Source organism: Quercus robur, chromosome 5, assembly GCF_932294415.1.
Source record: "Quercus robur chromosome 5, dhQueRobu3.1, whole genome shotgun sequence".
NCBI lineage: Eukaryota > Viridiplantae > Streptophyta > Magnoliopsida > Fagales > Fagaceae > Quercus > Quercus robur.
The window spans coordinates 25290643-25305504 of NC_065538.1; the positions used below are offsets into that span (position 1 = coordinate 25290643).

The 14862-nt window shown below is 32.5% G+C and overlaps 1 long non-coding RNA gene across 5 annotated transcripts; it reads left to right on the plus strand.

Moving 5' to 3' along the window:
- Positions 1-626: 626 nt before the first annotated feature.
- Positions 627-12791, plus strand: LOC126725602 (uncharacterized). Of its 5 annotated transcripts, XR_007655514.1 has the most exons (5): positions 627-834; positions 1273-1312; positions 5601-5722; positions 11879-11943; positions 12579-12791. It is a non-coding gene; the product is annotated as an uncharacterized LOC126725602 (long non-coding RNA). The 5 variants fall into 5 exon arrangements; XR_007655512.1 differs by lacking the exon at positions 11879-11943; XR_007655513.1 differs by lacking the exon at positions 12579-12791 and having other exon boundaries at positions 11879-12116.
- The last annotated feature ends 2071 nt before the right edge of the window (positions 12792-14862 follow it).

Here is a 14862-nt window from a genome sequence, read left to right on the forward strand (position 1 = left end):
ATCATTTGGGCATTATTTATGATTCAGGTATTTTGGTTTGATTGGTTATGATTTAGGTTTTTTGGTTAGGAGTAGTTTTGTTTAATTTATGTAAATAGGCGGGTTAGATCTTACCCTATTGTCTTCTTAAGGTTTGCTATCAATTTAGGGATTTGAAATCAGGGAAACAACCTAGAAGATCAAAATCTAAATGAATTGTTATTAGGAATTTTTAGTTTCTGGGTTTAGTATCAAATTCTAACTGAATTGTTATTAGGAATTTTCAATTTCTGGGTTTTGTTCCTTTGCTTTCATGAATTTCAGTTTCATATTTTGTTTTGTTTTGTTTTTGCCTATTTGGGTTGCATTCGTTTTGGGTATCTGTTTAAAATCAACATGCATGACTTTTTGTTTATGTTGTTTTTTTATTACAATTGGTATTTATTTCATTCCTTCTTTCTATGTTTTTGTTTCTAATGTTCTCTTTGTTCGTTTTTGTCAAGTTATTTGAGTGCTTTTTATTAAAAAAATTAAAATTAAAATTTAATTTTTTCCCCTGCAGTTGCGATACATAGGCTATAGTTCACAGATCATAGTGATTGAGGCATTGCATTAGAACGAGTACCCAAAATTTTGAAAGATAAGTTTTTACAAATGTTAACTTTTAAAAATCCACACCGGTTCAGTATGTAACCACTCTATCTGCCTTCTTATATACTGTTTCTTCTCTTCAATTTTTCCCTTTTTTGGTTATGCTCTTTTTCCTCTGCGGTAAGAAACCCAGTGACGCTTGAAAGAACAGGGGCCTGCCTTCACTAGCCTGCCACCACTGGTTAGCCAGCGAAACCACTATTGGTAAAACTGATTTCTTTCTTTCTTCCCTTTCAGTTGTACTGCTTTGGATTTTATTTCTTAATCTTCTTCTCCTTTACTATTATAGAGTGAATTGGAGAATTGGACCTTTACTTAGTAGTAGTTGGATTTGAAATAAACTCATTTTATTTTGTAGAATAGATTAGGTGATTATGTTGGTTGTCATTACTCATTAGGATGTTATTATCTCATTAGCCAATTGTTTCGGCTATTTTAATTCTAATTAGTTTGCTATTTGAATTATTTTCAATTGGATGTAATCCATATCATGGCTGTATTTTATATGGAAAAGTGTAGAAATAAAGATCATTAGAAAAATTAAACCAGCACTATCTCTTTTCTCTCATTAAGGAGATTAGACATCTCAAATTGACTAAAATCCTTTGTTCTTTTCGGTTGCTAAGGAAATTTTGCATGCAGGTTACTCATATGCAGTCAACGGATAATTTTGATAGAGGAGGTACAGTACTTTGTCCTAATTTACTGTTGGTAAATGTATGATATAACACATAAAGTTGTTAATCTAAGTATTTTTTATATACTCTTTTTTTGTGTCTTCATCAGCATTGTTGCTAATGATGCTTATTACAAAGCCCGTTTTTTTTTCTATTTTCATTGGTGGATAGGATTTTCTTTTTTGTGAATTTATGGTTTTCATTTGGTAAAAGTTTGGGTTTTAATTATTACCAATATGAGAGGGTGAAAAACTATTCTCTTTCTTTGAATAGTGATCATCTCAATTTGTAAAAGAAACTCTAAATTCCACTATTGGCTACAACCTGCTAAATCTTCTAATTGTTGATGAATGCTACAAGATCTCATGTTACTTCATCGGTAGATAAGATTTTATTTTTAGCGAATTTATGTATTTCAATTGGTATAAGTTTGGGCTTTAAGTTTTCCAAAAATGAGTGGATTTAAAACTGTTCTCTTTCTTTGAATTTGTTTTCAATACCATCAGATTTTTTGGTAATTGTATTGTCAAAGCTATTCATATGTTTTTGTATTTTAATATGCAATTACCAGTATTGTTTAGTGCCTATGATTATGTTTGATGATAAGTTAGAATTAAAGCTTTTAATTTTGAATGAAAAAGTCTATCTTTATATAGGTTCTCAAAAAATATAATTGGGAAACTTTTTTACAACAATGGAGAGGGGAAATTTGAACCGTGTTTATCCTATAAATTAAAGCAACTACCTTATGCAATAAACATATAAATATAATGCATTTTGGCTAAATTTTGATGCGTTTTGGGATGATGCAATTATGTAATTTGATTTATGTTATCAAGCGAAAAGTTGGTAGGCAATCTGTCACTAACATAGGCTTTATTACTTTTTTAGGACTTCACCTTTCTTATATGAGACACTGTACTTTTTTGTATTTGTGTTTAGGACTTACTATGACTTCTGTTAAATACCTTTTCGCACTGATCTTATTTTAAAATATTTTTCAATGCCTTTTTTTAGTGTATACTGCCATGCACATGATCATGAAGATTAGTTTTCTGGTGGTTATTAATTTATGTTATTGAATCACACTTAATACAGAATACCTCTTTGGCCTTCAAATAGTGACATGCATTGATCTCAAACGATATGGTTTATGTATACTGTTTATCTTTCTTTCTTTCTTTCTTTTTGAGAAAGATTGTTTATCTTAATTGATTGTTAGATTACCAAAATCTTCAATTTATTTATTTATTTTTTCTCCTCTGTTTTTTAATTCAGTTACTTCTTCATTCTGCAGCCTTTGAAATGATTTGGTTTTGCTTGGAATATTTGGATTTGTTTTTTTAGGGTACTCTAGACTTATAATTCAAAGGCTATAATATTTAGATTGTTTTAATAGTTGGGCTTCTAATTAATATACAATAGATTTATCTTAAGTGTGTTAACAGTGTTTGCATGACTGTTGACTGAGTTCTTTGGCATGATACGTGTTTGAAAACATGTCTTATAGACCTGCATTTTATTTCCTTAGTATTATATTGTTTAGAAAATATAATACCATTAAGATGATTGCACTATTGACTCATAAAATAGATGCCTACAAAAGAGAAAGCAAAGGGTAGCCCATAGCTGTATGATGCCAGTTACTATATCTTTGATCCATTTTTTCCCCAGTAATATGTTTGAAATATGCCTAAAGGAAGACCTCCAAACCACAGCCACCCCCTTATACTTTTAAGGGCTAGAATATAAATGAAAACAACATGGAAAGTGTACCAATAGTAGTTTTACATAAATATCTTTTTAGAGTAAACTTACTAGAATTAAGATACTTACTTCAATGCTTTTGACTAGCTCAGTATAGGGTGATTTCTTAGGTTTTGTATGTCTAAATATTGTAGTGCTCTTTACGCTTAAACTCACATGACTCAATTAAAATATATAAATAAAGGATCCTATTGTGCATCTTTGATTAGCAAAATATATAGTTAGGATTCTCTTTTCTTTTGTTTTTCTGTTTTGGCTATGTTTTCTAACCAGTTTGCCTAATTTGTATTTCTGAGGTTTTTAATTCAGTCTACCTCAAAGATTATATTGTTTTGATTTTGAGGGAATTTGAATTTGAATTTATGATGATTCTAAAATTGTTCATTGCAATTTCAAGCTGAGTTTTTACATATGGTTTATGGTCTCCATCATTTTTCCCTACAGGTGTTTGTGGGTCTTGGTGTAATAATTGATAGTAGTGGAATACCTATAATGCCAAAGTATGTATCTTAATTCTTAAAATTATAGGTACTAATTCTAAAATAGTTCGTTTACTGTCAAAATGATTGGATATGTAGTTTTATAATTTTTTTCTTTCCATAAATTAGTTCATTAATATAATGCCTAATTTTATTTCATTGTCCAAAGTATATATACTCAATTTTAATATGAATGACCTTCATTATAACCACTATGTTCCTTTTTATTGATCACTTATATACAAAATGAAGTAGCAGTGCTAAATTATGTTATTAAACTTGAGTTTGGTGTTACTCAACCTTCAAATGTTTTTATTTTTTATGGTTCATTTATTTAAACCTGCCAAATAGAAGAAGCCTTTTCCTACAATTAAGGCAGTGCTGCCATGTAGGAAAAAAGGTCATCTAACTTTCAGCCACGTTCTCAATTAAAAAACGAAACCTTTTACTGTTTAGCAACGCCGTAACACAGTTTAATAGTCTCTTAGTATAAAAAAGAAAACTAACTGTGTAATCAAAAGGCTTGCTGTTATTTAAAAAAAAAAAAAAAAAAAAAAAGCTTGCTATACGTAGAAAGAGAAAGAGACGGAAATTGCTGCTCCGTTTGTTCTCTGTCCCATCCCTTCTTTGCTCTGTTCGTTTGCTGCCCCATCCTCTCTCTTCAATAGTGTATTTGGAAGGTACGCATTGATTTTTCCCTGGAACTTCTTACTGATGCTTTTCTTTTTCAATTTTTCAAAAATAAGAAAAGCCAGCTGTTTAGTCTCTTTATTTTTTTCTCTGAACTTTCTAGGGTTTTTCTTTCACCCTTATTGAAAAGTAGATGGGTTTATTGTTTTTGTTTTTTCCCCTTAGTTTTTTTGTCTTTTTTCCCATTCTAACCCAGCCAGAATCGGTGCTACTTGGTGGGTGTACTATTGTGGAATTGTATTGTGTTTTGGTTTAGGACTCTATCACCATGGGTCAAACTCAAAACCCACACACACCGATTATGACTCTGTTGGGCAATCCAATGGATCCGGATCCGGATCCAGATCCCTTTACCTTTTACTATTAAGGGATTTTTAGATATTATTCTATAAGGCCGACGGTAATTTTTTTTATATATTTTAATTTCTTTTAAAAAATTTGTGGATTAGATATGCTTTAGATTTGGTTCTTTTGGTTGGATTGTTTTTCATTTGGGTAAGTTTGGATTTTATTAAGGACTCTAGATTAGAATGGTTTAGTTTTGGGTATTTGAGTATATTCACGCTGCTGTAAACAGAGGACACTGGATGATAATGTTTTTTTTTTTTTTTTTGTTTTTAAATAATTTATAAATCTTTATTGAAACTTTTTTTTTTTTTTTTGTATGTTCTTTTTTTACCCATTATTTTCAAGTTCTTTGAGCACCTTTTCCCCAATTTGTAACACACAGTTCTATTTTCAAGTTCTTTTATCTGTTTTTTCCCCAATTTGTCACATAGTTTTTTTTTTTTTTTTTTACCAGTCCAATCTGAGACCCAATCTGTCTAGAATAACATTTTTTTTTTTTTTTTTGGTCAATGCTGCATGCCATACATTTGATGAAATTTCTCATAGTCATGCAGTGTTAAATGTCTCTTAAATAAAATTTAAAGAGATGAAACTTCATAATGATTTTTAAAATAGAAGAATCTTGAAAAAATTAATCTTGTTATGATGGGGCATTAACAATAGTGAAAATATTTTAAACCTCCTTACAGGAAAGATTGGTGTGAGGGTAATGTAGCTCTCATGTGTTTTACTTTTATGTGTTGAGATTTCCATTTGAGGGTTTTGATTTTTATATTTGGATTTCTATTGCTTTAGTTTCTATAGGTCACATTTGTATGTGCAATTTATCTTTTTAATAAAAGCTTATAGAAATTGCAATTGGTCAATCAATTTCGCAAACACATTTACGTCTTTGATTAGTTTTGGTGATAATATGTTTTTTCTTTCAAAGATTGCCCTTTAAAAAATATTGTTCGCTAATTTGTGGGTTGACAAAATAGAACTTGAATTGTTTTTTTTTTTTTTTCAGAGTTGGTCTAAAATTTCCCACGGCTAAGGCGGGACACAAAATTGGGTGTGGATACATAGCTTGAGGTCATTCACAGCGAAAGCTCCTACCTATGCCTTGGAATTTTTTAAAGGGCATGCTTTGTAAGTACTTTTATTCTGTTTTGAGATGATTAAAGATTTATCATAATTATCTCATTGGAATTTTGGCATAGTTAAAAAAAGGGGCAGCAAGGTATATAAATGTGCACATGCATAAATATTTGTATTAGTCCTGCCAATTTGTGGTAAAGAATTATTATCTTCAACTATAAGATTTTAGAAAAATATATTGTTTCTTTAGCCAATCTGATTATTTTGGTTTTGATGTAATAATATTATTCTTTTTTTCTTTTTGGAAGGCATAACAAATTGAAGATATACTATATGATAGTAGGTCTAAAACAAAACTAAAAAATTAAACTAAAATCAAAGTAGAATTTTTATTCATATATATATATATATATATTGTTTTGCTTTCAAAGTTGGCTAAATTAATAATGTTTATCATGTGTTGGATGGAATTCATGATATATGTAATGGTTAGTGGAACTCATTTGCTGTTTCATATATCAATGTTTAGTATTTTTAAAATAGGCAAATACTTCCATTCTTCATATTTTTATAATAGGTCTTGATGCCTACAACCTCCCATTAAAGATTATGCCATTTTTTTTAGTTTTTTGAAGTGCATTGTTTTCCCATAATGTTGTACTGTAACAAAAATAACTCAAGATGTTGGTTATTGTGTCTTTTATATCACAGAGATGTAGCAATGTATATTTTCTTTATTTGTAAGCAGTCAATTTACGTATTTGCAAGCAAATTTAGTAAGGACAAGTGAAATGATTTGTTGGTGGTAATGTAGTTGAGAAGATTTTGGATTCATAAATCAACCCTTTTTTTTTTTTTTAAATGTGAGCTAATGCAATTTTCTTTTATTCAAGGTTTTCTTATATATTGTTCAATATACATTTGGCAGTCAAACAGATTCATTTCGAATTGAATAGAGAACCAAAAGAAAATGGCATGAAAGACGAAATAATTTCCAAAATGTGTATTAGAAATGATCCTACACTAGCTACGAAAAATAGGAGAATGATCATGGGAACAATTGGAACCATCTTCTACTAGAGTTCCATCTGTTAGGACATATGTGTTTCACTTGTTAAGAACATATGTCAAGATTTTATGTGATTGGCTTATCCTTTGACAAAACGTACTTTATTTGTATTTGGGTAGATTTAGGATGTTTTATATACTTCAAGAAACCTTGTTTCGAGATCAAGTATTGAAATTTTCAAGTCTGTTCAAGAAAACAAGTTCAAAGTGCAAAATCATTAAAACTCGACAGCTGGCTCGATAGCTACATTTATCGAGCTTAAGGAAGTTGTTCTTCATTCGGTGTGCTCGATACCTTCTCGACAGCTGCTCAACACCTACTATCTGTCGAGGTTTAAGATTTTCAGAATTTCAATCTGATTTTCTTGGGATCCGTGAATGTGTCTTTGGGTTTTCTTTTCTCATAACCTTAGACATATAAAAGGATCAGTTTAAGGGCCGTCAAAGTATTCACAAGTTGCATAAGTTTTGAGCAAACTCTGTTCAAGTAAATTGTGACCGAAGACGAAATTCTTACCTTAGTTCATCTCTTTTTCTTGAAGAAGTTGTTGTGTATGTGCACCGTAGGATTTTGTGACCAAGCATCTTCTTGATCTTCATCGTTTGAATGAATTGAAGAACTTTGTAACCAACAACCTTCTTAGTTGGTGATTGAAGTCGCGTACTGGGATCCACGCAATTGGTTAGTCACGTACTGGGAGTCATGCATCAGAAAAGAGAACTGTCAATACAGAACAAGTCCAATTGGGTATTGGGGTAAGGGTTCAACTGTAGGTTGGTAAGGTACTGAGATTCTTTTACTTGTAACTGTTTGTTGTGATAATAGTGAAGTTTCGGGAGTGGTGATCTGAAAATCACCCGATGGGGTTTTTGTCGTTAGGTTTTCCCCATTCGTAAACAAATCACCGTGTTATTTATTTTCCGATGTCTATTTAGTTTATTAGTGATTTGTTTGTGCTACCACGCGTTTGCATGATAAATTGATTAATTAATAATTTGGCTAATTAATTAATTAATTTCTATCACAAGGGGTCATTCAGTTTGTGGTCTATCAAGTGGTATCAGAGCAGGCACACTCTGATTAAGGTTAATCTTTGCTGTGTGATCCATTGACCCCTGTTGTCATGGAAACTCTTGATTGTTTTGATTTGCATGATCTTATGTTGAATGACGATGATGATATTCAAGATGCCTATTGCAAGGTTTATAATTTTTGTATGAAATCTCTTGAATATTCTGCAAAATTAAAAGCTAAAATTAAAAAGGTCAAGCTTGAAAAAGATGATTTGATTGCAAAATTGGATGAAGCCAAAAATTTGAATGAGAATTTTAAAAATCAAATTTCATCTCAGGTGGACAAAATTAAAAGTTTGGAAGAGCAACTAGTTGAATCTAAAACTGAAGTTGAAAAATTAATTAGTGCCAAACTTCTTGTTGAGCCTAACTCAAAAGAAAATGATTTTTATATTCCTCCATTTAAAATGAATAATGTAGGATTGAAGGCTAATATTGCTAGGATAGACAAATGTAAAAATTCTGATGTTAACGCTGAAGTTTCTAAACCTATGTCTAAAACTCTTTTTAGGAAGAATGAAAATTCTGAATTTGTCCCCACTTGTCATCATTGTCATATTGTTGGTCATATTAGGCCAAATTGTCCTAATTTGTCAACCTCTAAGGTTAGACCTCCTTCTAGAAAGTATAGTAGTTTGAAAACTACTCATGTTTGTCATCATTGTGATGCTTCCGGTCACACTCGTCCTAATTGTTTCAAGTTGTTTCCTTATAAGCGAGTGTCAAATAGGTCTCATCCTTTGTCTAAAGGCTCTGTATCTATTCTTAGTGAGTTATTAAAAGTTTTGATATTTTTAACTCAATTTCAGGGGAATTCTAATTCCTCTATGTCCTATAGTAGTCATACTAGGACACGTGCCTTTTCATCTTCACGGCCAAAGACTCGTGTTGTGTAGGTGATAAAGGATCCTAAGACTTAATTGTCTTTTCTGTTTGTCCTCTACTTTAGTTCTTTCTATCTAAAGTAGGATTCTCTTTGCTTGATTTCTTATCTACTTTTGAAATCATGCTTTCATGCATCTGCACCCTTCTATCACGCTTTCATGCATATGCATCTTGTTTTATGCTTTCTTTTTTATTTGTTTAACATGTTTTTGTTTATTTTCAGTTTTATTTGTTTTGTTTTTCATATAAATTTTTTTTTTTTGAAAAATAAGAAAATACAAAAACAGTGTGTGTTTTGTGTACATTGGTACTTGTGTACCTTGGATGGTCATTGAAATAAAGTCTTCTAAACTTTGTATCACTTGTAACTTAGATGAGTATCTCTATGCACAACTAAGCAAGTGAGTTTTGTGGCTCATGTTTGTGATGAGTATGATTAAGTTGTCTCTTAAACTTAACACGCATATCACTCTTTTTGATGGGAAGAAATAAAAAATCCTGAGAGAAAGGCATAAATAATCATCTCACCATTGTTGCCCGCCAATCATAATATGACACCTGTATGTTTTAGCATAGCAAAAGTGCAGTGTCAATGACATTTGCATGCTTAGACATAGCAAAATTGGAATGTCAAATATCTTTGGGTATTTCTTTTCTCTCTTTTATAAGCCCATGCATGATATGTTTAAAAGAAAAATATACAAAGAAAAAAAAATCAAAAGCAAAAAGATAAAAAATGATTTAAATATGATTGCAAGCGTGTATTCTAAAAGAAGTGGGAGTTATAAGATGTACCTCAAAGGTGATAGTCCCCATCAAACAGTTATGATTGTGTGTGAGTTAAAGATTTTCTCATATCTCAAATCGTCATAACATGCATACACTTATGCAATATTGCGATGTTTTTCACACACAACACGCAATATTCTTTGTTATTCTTGATACATGTGCAGGTACAATGTGATCTGGCCATCACAAGGTTTTACATGTGTTGATGTATGCTTACTAAACTGTCTGAACTTATTTTGAAATATAAAATTGGTTAGACTGTTTAGTATGTGTGTGTTTTTAAAGATGCATGTGCTTAATTTTTTCATTTGAGAGATGTTTTTGAGAGCCTAATATGTTGATTGGATCGTTGGTTGAGTTGCATGTTGGATTGCATTCATGTTTGTATTTTTCACATCTCAAAAAATTGTTTTTAAAAGCTGGATGTTGGATTGCATTCATGTTTGTGTTTTTCACATCTCAAAAAATTGTTTTTAAAAGCTGGCTCGTCACCTCCTCAATACCTAGCTGTCTGTTGAGCTTCTTCAGCTTTTTCTAATCGCAATCTTGATAGCTTCTCGACACCTAGTGGATCGATCGAGAAAGCTCCTGTCTCCTCTATAGCTTCTCGACGCTTAGTGGATTGATCAAGATCTTTTTAACCTTTTGTTGATTTGTCCCTCGACAGATCCTCAACAGCTGCATCTGTCAACGTCTATTATGCTCGACACCTGTCTCACCACCTCTCGATCGATCGAGATCCTCTTGCATGCATTATTTTTCACATGTTTTGCATATTTTTGATTATCTTTGTGTCCATAGCATCTTGTTTTTCTTTTTCTTGTAGGTCTATGGTTCCTTGTTCTCCTTGTTCCCTCTATGTCAGTTTTCTGTTTGTCTCCGTCATGTCTTTTGGCTTTTTATGTCCTTTGACAATCGTGTCAAAAAGGAGGAGAAATTTGAGAATTGAATGTCTTTTCCTTAGGGGGAGTAATAGACTTAGGGGGAGAACTTCATGTTAAAGGGAAGAAAGTTTTTGTTGTAACTAACTTAAGGAGAGAGTTAGTTTGATACACATTGATATTGATATATTTTTTGTGTTGTGTATCTTTTGGTTTTGTAACCATTTACATACATCATGTGTTGTTTCTATATTAGATAATGATGTATGTGTTTCACTCTTTATCTCACACGTGTTGTTTCTTTTCTCTCTTTATACACATGTTTCTTATACTTATATGCAATCTATTATTTCTGTTTCACACAAAGATGCCTTGATGAGTTTTGTTTAAAGTGTTTCAGAAATATAGGTTGTCAAAGTCTATTTGTCATAAACTCTCTTCTTGCAAAGTTTTTCAAGAATTTGTGTTATGATAGATTTTATTGTATACAACAAGTGAATATGAGTTGAGTGATTTATGACTTCTCTCATATGTTCATTTGTTTGTTGTGGTTTTGTCACGGATTGTCAAAGGGGGAGATTGTTAGGACATATGTGTTTCACTTGTTAAGAACATATGTTATGATTTTATGTATTTGACTTATCTTTTGGCAAACGCATTTTACTTGTATTTGAGTAGATTTATGATGTTTTAAATATTTCAAGAAATTTTGTTTCAAGATCAAGTATTGAAGCTTTCAAGTCTGTTCAAGAAAACAAGTTCAGAGTGCAAAATCATTAAAGCTCGACAGTTGGCTCAACAGCTGCATCTATCGAGCTTAAGGAAGCTATTCTTCATTAGGTGTGCTCGACACCTTCTCGACAGCTGCTCGACACCTGCTATCTGTCGAGGTTTAAGATTTTCAGAATTTCAATATGATTTTCTTGGGATCCGTGAATGTGTCTTTGGGCTTTTTTTTCTCATAACCCTAGACATTAAAAAGATCAATTTAAGAGCCGTCAAAGTGTTCACAAGTTGCACAAGTTTTGAGCAAACTCTGTTCAAGCAAACGTGTGCTACCACACGTTTGCATAATAAATTGATTAATTAATAACTTGACTAATTAATTAATTCCTATCACAATGGGTCATTTAGTTTGTAGCCTATCACTACCTATACTTATGTTTGATTTAGTTGCTTCAAAGATATGGCCAATATGCATATATTATGCTATTTCTTGAGGCGCCAATTAATTAAAGCATCAATCATTGCTGGAAACAAAAAAGTCCATCAACATTTAGAAAATACAAATGACACAAACCTGTGAAAGTTAAAATATTTTAGAATTGTTATGATATAATGTTTATACAATTAAAGTCTGAAGTTGGTTGATTTCAACACTCAATTAAATTGTATTATGCTATTGCTAGAATTTCATTGTAGTTAGAATATATATCCTGAATATTATCTTTAATTTTGATCCCTGATTATAACTAATTGTGCTCTAATGTGTTTCTTTATTACAATACAGGGAAAGTTTTTCTTAGACAATCTGATAACATTCTTAAATTTCTTGGATCAATGGTCTGCATTTAGGTGAAACTGAATGAATTTTTTTTATCCTGTATTTCTTTGTTTGTTGCTCTACATTTTCCCTTGGTGTAGAATTTTGTGAGACTATTTACTACTATAGTTTGATGCATTTCATGAATTAATACTACAGGATTTGAGTATCATAATATCTTAATTATTAATTATTGTTTGTCGAAGTCACCTATATTTGCTTCTACAAAAAACAAAGACAACTATAATCTCTCTTGGACTGGCATAATTTTATTTTGATACTCTTTTGGACCTTTGGAACATGTTTTGAATAAAAAATTATTAGAGTAAAAAAAAAAAAAACACTTTCTTTTTGCTTGAGTGCATGGGTGGTAAAGGAATACAAATTTTCTAAATATATTTCTAAAAGGTCTATTTAAAATTTTGTTGACCGACCATGAAATTTCAAGATTAAATTTGGAAGTCTCTATGAAAGACTCTGGATTTATGTAATAAATTTGGATTAAATTTGATTTTCTTTTTTTGGTATTATCTTAATGAAAAAATGTTTATATTTTCAATTATCATGTCTTTTGTAATAAATAAAAGTATGCTGCACATTGTGCGGGTTATAAGCTAGTTAAACTAATGGTCAAGGCTTCAGTGTTAAAGTTGTTCTGTATATACAGGTGCTGAAGATATTACTGTGGCAGCTGCTTCTAAAGATAGCACCCTAAAGCTGTTGAAGGTTATTTGAAAAAGGCAATAAGCTGTAAATCAAATGTCTCTAAATTTCTTTGATTGTTTTACAGTTTTAACTTAGGTTCATTTGTTCAATTTCTTTAATTGAAGAAGACGTATTAAGAATTTAAGACGACAAACGAGAAATATTCAACCGGTCATACTGGACCAAAATGATTCCTAGACTTTGCACCAAAGACCGCAATGTTGATGTGGTGCTTCAGATTGCCTCTACCTCCGAGGATACCAACCAAACTCTCTTAACATCAAAACCATCATTCACGCACTTTGCCACTCTAACCGCTTCTCCGAAGCTCACCGTCGCCTTTTACTCTTCATATCTTTTCATTGTGTCCCTCTCATTGTTCTTATTGCCAGGTTACTTGATTTTCAAACCCCATATACCACATTACGTGTTATGTGTTCTCATTGCATGTACTTGTGTGCAGGGTGATGTTCATATTTTTAATAAAGTCTGTCTTATTCAAAAAAGAAGGAAAAAAGTTTACCTCTTAAAAAAGAATCTAGACATTATTACTTTTTTTTTTTTTGTATAGGTAATCAAAAAACTTATATTAAAGAGGGAAAAAAATAAATGAGAATTACAAGATGTTCATGATGATGAACAACAACACAACACAACACAACAGCAAGAGAGATGTCAAGAAACTAAGCTAAGGGAAGGCATAAACTCAGAGAGAGAAGAACACTCAGTAAAACCCCAACAACGAGACCACTCCATCAGACTGCGTTGGCATAAAATCTTTAACTCCTCCATCGTTTTCTCTTTATCTTCAAAAGATCGACGATTTCGCTCCAACCACACAATCCACATTAAGCACCCTGGAACCAAATCCCAAATCTTCGAATTATCCTTCCCAAGCCACTGATGCCAACTAGATAACAAACCCGCCACCGAACCTGACATAACCCAATGAATACCAAAAACCTGAAGCATGAAAGCCCATAGAAAATGAGTAACAGGACAATGAAGAATAAGGTGGTCTACCGACTCCCCATCACAGCAACACATACAACACCAATTAGCCAAAGGGCGACTCTTAAGCATTAGATTATCCAAAGTAAGGATCCGACCATGTGCAGCAATCCACAGAAAGAATGCCACGCGCTTAGGAATCTTTGGTTTCCAAACACCCTTCCAAGGAAATAAAGAATTCGAGGCACCCCGAATCTCATGGTAGTAAGACCGGGTGTTGAACTTTCCATCCCTTTTTAGCCTCCAGCAAAGGGTATCTCTCCTAACACCCCGAGGAATTCGAGGTTGGATAAGCTGAAATAGAGAATAAGAAGCATCCAACTCCCAATCTTCAAACGCTCTATAAAACCTTAAATTCCACACTCTAACAGTACCTCCTTCTGGAGCCCACAAAACCTCAGAGATGCAAGCATCCTTGACCGTTGAACATGCATAAAGCTCAGGATAGCGATCTTTCAAAGAATTCTCACCAATCCACCTATCATTCCAAAAGCAGATACGAGTTCCATCTCCCACTGCAAAGGATAGATGCTTTGAAAAACTCTCACACCCTTCATAAATGCTTCTCCAAAGACTACACCCATGAGCCCTCCTGCAGACTTTAGTGCACCACCCCCCATGACCCTCACCATATTTTGTGGAGATAACTCTCCACTAGAGATGGGTAGCTTTATGATCAAATCTCCACAGCCAATTCCCTTAAAGCGCTTGATTAAATGACACCACACTTCTTATCCCCAAACTGCCCCTCTCAACGGGAGAACACACCTTATCCCAAGCCACCAATGGATACTTGAAACTCCCCTTAGAAGACCCGCATAGAAAATTTCTCTAAATACTTTCCAATCTAGCTGCCACAGCTTTAGGAATAGTAAAGAGAGATAAATAGTACGTTGGGAGACTTGAGAGAGTACTGTTTATTAGCATGAGCCTACCACCTTTAGATAAATAGAGACGCTTCCACCCAGATAGCTTCTTCTCCATTTTCTCCAAAATAGGATTCCAAATCGCAGCTGACTTAAAAAACAGCATTCCTAAATATTTCATAGGTAACCTGCCCACTTTACAGTGAAGAATATTAGCCAAAGCAACTATATTATTCACCTCCCCAATGGGAACGATCTCACTTTTCCCGATATCGACCTTCAACCCCGTAAAAGCCTGAAAACAAGACAACACCAACCTTATGGATAACAACTGTTCCCTAGAGGCATCACAAAATAAGATAGTGTCAT